Here is an 11,214-nt window from a genome sequence, read left to right on the forward strand (position 1 = left end):
CCCCGTTGCGGTGACGGCGTAGCGACTACGGCGTCATTCGACATTCGATAGTTCTGCGGTGAGGGAACGCGTTGCTCTGTAATTCACCGCCAAGCCACTAGAGGGATGTGCCGTTATGTTTGTACGGTTTTGGGGCATGCTTGTTTACTTCCGCTAGTCGGAGAAAAAATAAACAATGCAAGATGGAACTCTTGAAAGTAAATATTCTGCTCATCAACACTGAATAAATATTGAACATACAAATGTTGACGGGCAGGCGACGCAGAAGACGGTTTCGAGGCGGTCTGGCCGACTTTTGATGCCGCACAGAGAGTTTTAGACTCGGGTGGAGAGAGCTAGCTGTGGCGGCTAGCTTCAAACTGGCGTCGAGCACTGCGTTCAAGGTCTGCAAAGCCCTCCAGCCCGATTTGTTTGCCGTGTCCTACAACCAGCCAGTGGGAAGCCATAGCAGATTTCTGGCGTCTAGGGAACTTCCCAAACTGCGTTGGGAGGCTTGATTTTAAGGTTATCATAAAAAGCACCGAGGCACTCTCAACCAGTGATGATGTATTGTGTGTCTGAACTGTCTGTTATTGAAAATCTCTTTTGACACCAAATCTGTGCTTTATTCTTCATATACTTGAAGTGTGACACGTAAACAAGTCACAGACTCACAGCAAACATATGTACACAGTAAATGATGAAGTGCACCAACCAAAAATACGAACACCCACGTCTCGGTGGCAATCACAATAATAATGTCTTGACGAGACTTGCTCTTCGATGATACTCCCGTCGGCTTGGTGCATTTTTGCGTCTAGAAAATAATGTTTGATTCTATTCTACAATGGCGGTGTTTTCGCGGGAAACCGGAAACAACAGTCTGAGCGGACCAATCACAGTCCGTTTTCGTCACGTCATACACGTCTAGGTGACGCGAAGGTTAGAAAATTCGAGAGGCGCGCGTAAGCCTACGGCGTAGGGTCATAACTCGATTCTTCCTTGACGGTGTAGGTCTGACGCGGAAGTATAACTCGGCCTTAACACGCGGCCGCACTGCGACTGGTGTGCATTGGCTGATTGACTTTAACGGCCGCGTTTCACTGCGTTTTCGCGGCGGCCACGTTTTCGCGCCGTTTACGTTTCTTACTGTCCTACCGTGTTGGTCCTCATTATAGTAGAGAAGACGGAGTAAATATAATCAACACAAAGAAACTGTAAGGGCCCAAATACACCAGATGAATGATCGTTGCGGTTCCGGTCCGGTTCAGTGTTGATTGCGTGTCACGTAGTAGTCAAAAACAGGCAAATCATGCCGGCTCCGCACGGCTGCGGTCCGCCAACTCCGTTCCCTCGTGAGCGCTCGCGTGATCGCGCGCTATAATGTGCCATTTAAAACAACAAAAAACACACAGAGTCTATACTCATCAGAGAAGCAGAGAGAGAGCACAATTTTCTTAATTTGCATATTGATATTTTAGTTATGTCTGTCTCTTAATTCCAGCTTGACTGCATCATGTTGAGATCAGGGCTCCGTGTGTGGGGGGAAGGGCGGCGGGGCCCTATTATGCCCTTGGTCGTGTCGGTGGGTTTATATCTTTGTGCACATTTAAAATTTATGGCACATAACATCTCCTAGAGCTGTTACAAACAAATGTTAAATAATCTGTAATATTTATAAAATGAATAACGAATTATATACTACACGAACTAAAAAACAGCGCACTTGGAATTGGTGTCTCAACATTGCAGATTCCTGTGCCCAACGCAAACTGTTGATTTTTCTATGAAAAGTCGAGTATAATGTAAGAAAGAAAGAGAAACGTTTTGAATAGACCACCAGGTCGAAACTTGTGGGTGTCTCTAGTCTCTTTCGTACTTTTTCCCTCGACTCTGTATACAAACCGACATTGTGTGTGCGCCGGGCACGAGAATATCTGCGGTGGAACCACTTCCAGATATGCTGCTTTTTTTTTTTCTCTCTCTCTCGCTCAAAGTTGTCAGCACGTCGTGTGTTTGATATCATTGCCACAAAAACACACATAATACGACACCTTGCAGCTTCCCTTTTAATGCTGTCCTTATAATAACGATTTGCTGCATCGTATATCACTTTGTGACTTTCCACCTCCATGATGAAACGTTCTTCGTCCATGTTACGTCTAGGCCCGGCTCCGCCCATTTTGTCGGATGCATGTCCGGCAAAAATAGAAAATAGCCTCTACCATCCGGCGGGCTGCAGCACGCCAGAGATTGTTCGCAGTCAATCCGAAGCACTGACGCAGCTGGTATACGTTGAACAATAGGATATAATGGGAACGGATTGGCTCCGGCGTTATTTTTTACCGGGGTCGGACCGGAACCGCAACGATCATGTATCTGGTGTATTTGGGCCCTGACCCGATTGACTCACAGCCTCGAAAAGTAAGGGTTACATTACGTCAGAAACTCGTTCGGTACGACTTCGTTCCGAACCGAGCACCAAGTACCGAAACAGTTCAATACGAATACATGTACCGTTACACCCTTACTGAAAACCTATAAATGTTTGGGTGGTTTTAGCTAAAGCAGACACTGTGTTTTCATCTGTGTGATTTTGACAAAGATCAGATCACATTTGACGGTGATTTTATGAAAAAATCTGAGAAATTCCAAAAGGCTCAGATACTTTTTCATACCACTGAAAGTATGCCATGAGTGTGCAATGCGGCTTGACTTTGGGTTCGGGAAAAAGAAAAAACAAAGCACATTATTTAGGGCATTAGCATATAGTCAACTACTTCATTAGCTGCAATTATGTTGCATAACTGTGATAAATTCCTTCAAGAACATCATATCGCTCTCCCACTAAGACCCCCCTGCTGCGTCCATACAGATCACTTTAACACCACCAGCACACCAGCCCAGACTGTAATGCATTCTCCTTCTAGCACAAGACAGGGATTTTCTTGCTTTTCAACCTTAGTCACCCTGCTCCGACTGTGAGTTTTCTTGGAATACAGGGCCTCTGCTGTGGATTTTCATTACAATATAGACAGCGCAGATCTCCTGATCTCCTGATCTCCTTGCTTTATTAGGAAAATAGAGGTCCCCGGGTTTAAAAGGTACATTAGGTACAAGCCGAAATGGAGGAAGATGAAACAATAAACACATTTGTACTCGCTACCCGGATCACTTTCCTCATTAGTTGCTATTTTGCCCATATGCTCGACCAGACGACGACGATAGACCTCGGGAACACGCCGGCCATTTTTCCACGAGGGACACAAAGGGCATCAGACTGTAAAGCAAACAAGTGACCATAGAGGAAGTAGGTTATCTTTTGGAAACCTTGTCACGGACGCTCGGATGATCCTGATCGGATGTGAATCCCACGGTCGCTACGTAAACATTCGTTAACTAAACAAGCCCGTGTAACGTAGGTTAGAAAGCCCTTGGAGTTAAATAAGCATCACAGGATTATCTGCCGTGTTTTGACCCATCTCGAGTAAACTGAAGTGTTGACGTCCACAGATTTTCCCAACAAAATGTCACATGCTGCGGGCTGAAAGTAAAGGGCAGCCTCTTGCGTTGGCGTTTTCCGTTTAAGAACTTAATTATAGCTCGAGAAGAGCTTCAATGTTTAAAATGATATCTCACGGTGGCGCCCGGCAGACGCGTAGAAAATCTCGCCCAGCTTTCTACATGAGTTATTAAATTAAGCTTGCCCTGTGTCCAAATGTGCCAGAGCATCTCTTGATACGTGGGCATTACCTTAGTAATCCTCTTAGTGGTGGGAAAGTGGTTTAGCGGGCACATTCTTTATGACAGGAGCGCAAAAAGGGAGGGGGTCACATTAGCTTTAGGGGCCCCGAGCGGGGTAAAGGAGGCCGCCGGTTTCGTTCTCCGAAAAACTTTTCACCCGGGATGGCCCCGGAGCCGCCCTGTGAACCTGCTGACTCCTCCGCTCCGTTTCGCCATTTTTAACAATGAAACTGAGACAAAAAGGAAGAATTGTGTCAGAGGTCACACTGTAATAATGTAACATTTTTGCTTCCGCTGCAACAGTTTTGATTAAACACTCATTAAATTGAATACCATCTGGCCAAAGCAGGTTATGTGCGGTGTTAGTTTTAGAGTGAGCAGGAATATATTACAAAACACTTAACGCAAGTTACATTTTGGAACTCATCCAAGATTTTACTGTTGTAAACGACACCCAAAGCAATAAAAAAAAGTGAGATGAACACTCTTCTGACAGTGACAGACAGTGAGCTTTATTTTTAAAAGGGTGTGTAGTTAGTTAATGACAATAAATTCTGCAGATTTTATTCACTGGGGATTTTTTTAGGTCGCATTACCCTAATTTTCGCACTATAAGGCGCACCTAACTATAAGCCGCAGCCCACTAAATTTGGCACGAAAAATGGCATTTGTTCATAGATAAGCCGCAGTGGACTATAAGCCGCAGCTGTCCTCACTGTATCATGGGATATTTACACCAAAAGATGTTAACCGGTACAACCTTATTTGACAGCGGCATCATATGACCGACTGTCATAAGACCAAATGAACCATCATTAAACTTTGAACCAATTACTGCAAAGCTTTATTGCTTCAAGAAGCTTCATTTGGCCATCACTGCTCCCTTGGGGGAGACAGTCAACCTCTGCTGCCACCTGCTGTTGACTGTTGTCATCCAACATGCCTCTTAGCATGCATTGCAGTGCTACAGATGTAAATAACGATCAAAAATCATGTTCTGTGCTAAATATTTCTTCAGTTACTGTTCTAATTGTTTCACCAGTTGCTAGTTATGGTATTTGCTAACACTTTATTTGACAGTGGTGCCGTAAGACTGTCATTACACAATCATAATTATGACATGTCTCTGTCCTGAGCATTCATGAACGCTTATAACAGATGTCATTTAGTGTTATCCGGCAAATGATCTCACTTTTGAATGGATGCAAAAGATCCAAGATGGACAAAAAATGAGTTAGTGACATAATTTGCCAAATGACACTTAATGACATAAGCATTCAGTAATGTCCATGATAGTGTCATGTCATAATTTTGATGATCTTATGACAGTCTTATGACACCGCTGTCAAATAAAGTGTTACCTAAAAAAAATCAACAAATAAGCCGCACTGGACTATAAGCCACAGGTATCAAAATGAAGGAAAAAAGTAGCTGCTTATAGTCCGAAAATTACGGTTTTCATGGAAAAAGTTGAGAATCTTCGCTTCAGCATGAACGTAAGTGTCAGTGGGATTGTTTTGAGTGCAGACGTTGCATGGGGGGGTGATTGGGTTTACAGTGCTGCTGGGTAATGTTAGGGCACGGTTGCAGTTTTGAATTATAGTAGTGCAATATCCCAGTGGGTTCACGCACACTCAGTCACTCACTCTCTCGCTTGAACAAGAACTATTTAAAAGACAGTGAGACTCGTGACTTGTTATTAGCATTCATTTCGCCTCCAGGCCTCCATCCACTCATTCCTTCCTTGCGTTTTTTTTTTTCTTTTGCCTTGTCAGCCACGCCGCGTAATCATGACAGTGCATTATTTCACTTGGGCACTGGTGACAATGCATTTTTTTCAAGCTTGAGACAGTCACATATTTTTTTTCTTGCAAAGACTTGCCAGGTCAACGATAACGTCTGTTCTGTCTCTGCTTGTCTCATTATGAAGTAATACCCTAACACAGGAAGTACAACAACATGCCTTTGCAATGAGCGTTTCCGCTTTGATAGAGGTGAAGAGGACACAAATAGGGGCCCTGCTGACTGCCGGGAAGAGGTGGAACTGGCGTTAAAAGCTAGGCGTCTTGACCAAAAAGGCAATAACGGAAGCAACCAGAATATGTGAAGAATTTTAGAAATTTCATCCTTCTCTTTACCTGACCATACATAGTATACCTAATAGTGTGATGGCCAATAACAGAAAATCCGTATAAAACAGCAATACACCCCTGTTCAAATGCTGGGTTTTTAGGGTATATTTTATTTGCCTGTTATACCAGACTCACCGCTGTTCCAGCGATTGAGTCTGGCGACCGTCCGGCGGATCAAATTCCAAAGGCGGAGCAAGCCACAGCAAACAGACAGCGGAGTGGACCAATCAGCGACAGGCAGACGTGACGTTGTTAAAGCGACAAGTAATGGGGTACCGCACGTAGGCTATTTTTAGACCGTGACGTTGCATCGTAAAGCGGAAGTAAAGCCGAAGTGGGACATAATAGACCCGCCCTCGCATAGACCCAACGTAAAAAGTGCTACTTTTCTCCGGTAATCTTTCAAAAACGAACATGCCGATTACGCATTGCTTTTTTGGAACTTGTAGAAACGACTCTAGACATTACGACACATGAAGGATGTTTTCTTCATACGTTTCCGGAAACCAAAAACTCGGGAGGAAAAAATGTGAAGACCGAATCAGCTTGCGCGGACTATAACACCAGCTCGGCGAATCCATTCATGTTTCATATGGATATGTTGGGTTGGCGTGGTCTTTCAGAGGACAAAGAGGTAAGCCATTTTTATATTTTTAACTTATATTTTTTAGCGTAACGTTGTGCCGTACTGCTTCTGTCTGACAATGAATGACATGAAAAGAATTACAATGGTATCTGACTGCCACTGTTACCGTTTCTGTTATATATACTGTATATAAAAAACAATTTTAGTAAGGGGGAAGTGTAAATAAATTATAGGATTAAGATGTGTTATCAATAAAAAAATTAAAAGTGTTCGTTGGCTGTCACTGAGTAGCATTTGCGATCACTACACAAAGCTAACTAAATTACCCCCAAGAATGGTAAGAGACGTAGGACAACCAGAGAATACATAAGAAAGACAGGGCTGATGGTAAAGGATAGCTTGTTGAAACAGGAGAATGTCATTGTCAGTCGCGTCGATAAAAAAGCTAAAGCTATGCTTAGGTCGGCTCGTTTTTTTCCATCTTTTTCAGCCTTCGACACTAAAGCCATCTCTTTAACTGAACATTTTTATGTTCTTCCACATCTTTGCCAGTGAATTTGGCACCATGCACATCATTTTCGGAGAGAATTGGTAGGTTTAGCTCTGTAAACATCTCCTTCGTACACGATTTCCATTCATTTCCTATTAGGGACAAACAGTGTCTTGTCCCTACTTAGCAACAGTAGCTAATGTCATGAATATTAATGAGCGGAAGTGACGTGTTGCTTGCGGTACGCCATTAGCGTGAGCAGAGAACGGAGAAGTTTATTCAACATGGCTAGCGCGAGCCATGATTGTTGTTAATGACTTGTTTCGATGTGTTTTTGGTCATTTAAAACTGGTTTTACCGCGGATTGGAACATATTCTCGGCTCTCCCGTTCGCCATCTGTGTTGTTGTAGACACGACTTTCGGCGCGCAAGAGTGACATTACTCGTGAAGAACACGTCACGCAAATAAACAAATCTGATTGGACGATTGATTTTGTACCTTGTTCGAGAGGCCGTTAATGGGCTGGGTCCCAGACTATTTCTCACAGTGTTTGAAAAATACAGGGAGAATAGTCAGGCAAATATTTTATAATTGGTTAACAGTGATCCCTCGTTTTTCCACGGTTCATAGTCTGGTGGATGAAGCACTGGAAATGTCATAATTATGATATGAATGAGATATGTATAAAAGAAAACAATGTTTTGTACATATACACTCACATATATGCAGTGGCGGACTTGGCAATTTTGGGGCCTAAGGTGAACATATCCAGGGGCCCTCTTCATGGGTCAGGGGTTATAAAGGTGAGAAGGGTGTGGAGGAAATATGTTCCGGTACGCTCGGGCTGTCCTAAGCGACAAATTTTCTCCTGATTGGTCAGCCGACTAGTTTTACAATTAGTCGACTAATCTAATAATTTTCTTTCTTTCTTTCTTTAAAAAAAAATTTTTTTTTTAAACTAATTTAGCTAATTTAGCAATAAAAATTTTGTTGACGCTTATTAATTCACAAAACCATTTCGGAACACTTACATTTTTTATTACAGTACAAATAATCATGTAAATAACAATAATTAATCACAAATAAACAATGAGGTTAAATGCTGATAGCATTTACTAGTGCAAAAGAATGGAAAGTAAACAGGTTCCGAACACTGACTTTGTCTTTCCAACATTATTCAAAACAATTCTTAAAAAAAAAAATTCTAACATTAATTATTATAGTTTACTACTATATATAATAGTAGTGTAATAATTATTATAATTATTCATTGCCAATCATATTTGTCGTAAAGACTGTCATTTGAAAGCTATTCTTAGTGTAGAATCTGTATTCTGTAGTATTTACATATTATAATATTAACTCTGAGGTATGTGGGATTAACTCCAGAAATTGTTATTTATATGACTGCTGACCGAAAGCTTAACACTCCGTAAAAAACATTCTTCGTCAGTGCTTGTGGTGTCACTAATAGATTTTTTTTTTTCGTTAGCAAATGCTGTTAACCAGCTGTTGAGCGTTATTGCATGACTGAATGGAACTGTACTGCATTGTTTCGCCACAGGGTGTGCTGTCGTGTATTTTATGTTCAGTGTGAAGAAGAAGAAAGTTAAAAGAGGCATTAGCGGCCTGTTCTCAACTTCTCCCTCGCTCACTGCACTTTGGCGCTCATGGAGAGCACGTTCGCTCATGTGTTCGAAATAAACGATAGCCGACGTGGAAAATAGTATGCTGCAAAAATAGCGAGCCTAGTGGCGTGAAAAACGCGGGAGAGCTAAGTGAAGCTAACGAATAGCTAAGCGGTGCTAAGTGATGCTAAACGGAGCTAAGCGAAGCTAAACGCCGCTAAACGAAGCTAAGCGACTGATACTCAATCTGTCATCGTGGAACAGTTCATTGTTGTGTGTGTGTGTGTGTGTGGGGGGGGATAATATAAATGCAGCATTCAAATGGGTTTCTTTTTTGTTTTGTTATTTGTTTGTTGCCGACATAATTATACATGACGAATAGTTGGGGGTGCTGCTGGCTCCGGTGGCCCAAGCCCTTGCTCGTTGGGGCAAGGGCAGCTGGTTGGGGGCCCCCTACTGGTTGGGGGCCTAAGGCGATCGTCTACTTCGCCTGAATAGTAGATCCGCCTATGCATATATCTTAACATTTTTAAATTAAAATACTGTATTTTTTTAAAATGAAAAAATCTGCGATGGACTGGAGGCACGAAGTTTAAAGCGCAAAGTAGCCTAGGGTCACTGTAACGTGTTCCAAATGCATCTCTTAAATGAGCAAAGATGCACTTCAAGCTTTATAACTTTTAGCAGTCTAGTTTAACTGCAAGGAAGATCATTATGAAACATGTCAGCCACATGCGCGCATGCATATCACTGCAGAGATAAATGTCATGTGCATACCTATGGTATATTCTTCCACGTAACTGAGTAAGTACAAGATTAGATTTGCATGCAGAGGTGTCAAGCTGAGCAGTTTGTGGGAAAAAAAGATATTTCTCAGCAGCTGCTTATAACTGAGTTAAACTAGTGACGAATAAACATTGTCAGACTAGTCAGTTGTGCTCATCAATGTTTATCAACTTTTGACTGCTGTTACTTTAATGCTGTGTATATTTTCTCCTTGCTTCTCTTTTCTAACAACAAACAGCAAAAACTACCTCATCTACTATGTGTTTATTTTCATTCAATCAAAAAGGAAATTTCAATGGTGAAGCTGCGGTTTTTACAGTGAAGAGTGAACTGGAACCAAAGCACATTAACTTCCTTATATTAACATCTTACAAGTCCAAGTGATCATTGCTTTGCTCATTTTTCTGGTCTGGAAAATTGATTGGTCGACATCAGCTATGATTTTATGCTCAATCTCCAGCAGCCTATAGAGACCGTAAACTAGGTCATCTCGCATCCAGACAACAGCGCTGCTTATGATGTCTCTTAGCGCTCTGATCCTGGAAAATTACTCACACGTCATAGTTTGTTTTGGATAACCGTGTGCAGGCATTCGGCGCTCAAACGAGACGGCGCGTTTTGACTGATTGACTTCTAGTGTGCACGCTAACTTGCGCCTCTTACGTACACTCAGCGGAAACCACGCTGCGGTTCTGCTGGAAAATGATGATAGGTTATGCAATATTATTCCCGTACTGATATGAAAATTATGAAGCTCCCAGTTCAAGGATGGATGTGTTACAATCCCATTCAAGTTTAGAGGAACACTGATATAATGCAGTGCTTAATTTGTAAATCGTAAGGGGCAGGGGCGGACTGGGACTAAAAAGCAGCCCTGGACTTTGACTCAGCCCAGCCCATAAGAATCGCTATACGAAGGGAAACACAGACCCCATAGGGGGGGTCCGGGAACATGCCCCTCCCCGGGAATTTTTTTTTTTTTTTTACATTTTATTGTAAAATGCACCAATTTCGTGCACTTTGAGAGAAAAATGAAGAAAATGTGTCTAGACTGTGACTGTCTGACTACGGGCGCTCAAAGTACTGCAAGGCTGAACTGGAGTTGGATTCATTTTCTGTACTAGCTCTATGATCAACCTGAATAAACAAATGAAAGAATTTATTTTTCAAAGCAAGTTTTACGTATCCAATTGGTTATAATATATCTCTATAGATCTCTGTCTATAAAATGACTTCATTGTTTATGCCATAATTCAGTGGTCTCCAAACTATTCCACATAGGGCTGCGGCGGGCGCAGGATTTCATTCCAACAAAACAAGACAAAACCTCTGCACCAATCTGGTGTCTTACAAGTGTAATCAGTTGATTGCAGTCAGGTGCTGCTTGTTTTAGCAGAAACTTCATTGGTTAAACTGTCGGTACTCGATCGGTTAAAACAAAAACCAGGCCCCACAGCGGCCCTTGAGGACCGGTTTGGAGACCCCTGCCATAATTAATCTTGCCATACAAATAATAAATTTCAATGAAAATATAAAAAACATTTCAAGACAAATCCTGTATACATAAACTTCATTGGAAAGTATTAACCAGAAAACAAAACGATATATAAATGATTAATAATGTATATAACATCAATTTAACTACCTAAACTTTAAAGTAAAACCATTCATTTTATTATATTTCTTCTGAATTAATATTGCTATGCTGCGTGTGCATACATTGTTTTACGGCTAAAATATTTTTTCTTAGGAGAGGGATAGTAGGACTAGCATACTGTAACTTGACACGATTGCAAACGACTAGCTGGCACTAACCCTTTAATTGTCATTTATTTGATTTAAAATGTAGCTACCTGATGGATAACAAT

Source organism: Corythoichthys intestinalis, chromosome 13 (assembly GCF_030265065.1).
Source record: "Corythoichthys intestinalis isolate RoL2023-P3 chromosome 13, ASM3026506v1, whole genome shotgun sequence".
In the NCBI taxonomy this organism is placed as follows: Eukaryota; Metazoa; Chordata; class Actinopteri; order Syngnathiformes; family Syngnathidae; genus Corythoichthys; species Corythoichthys intestinalis.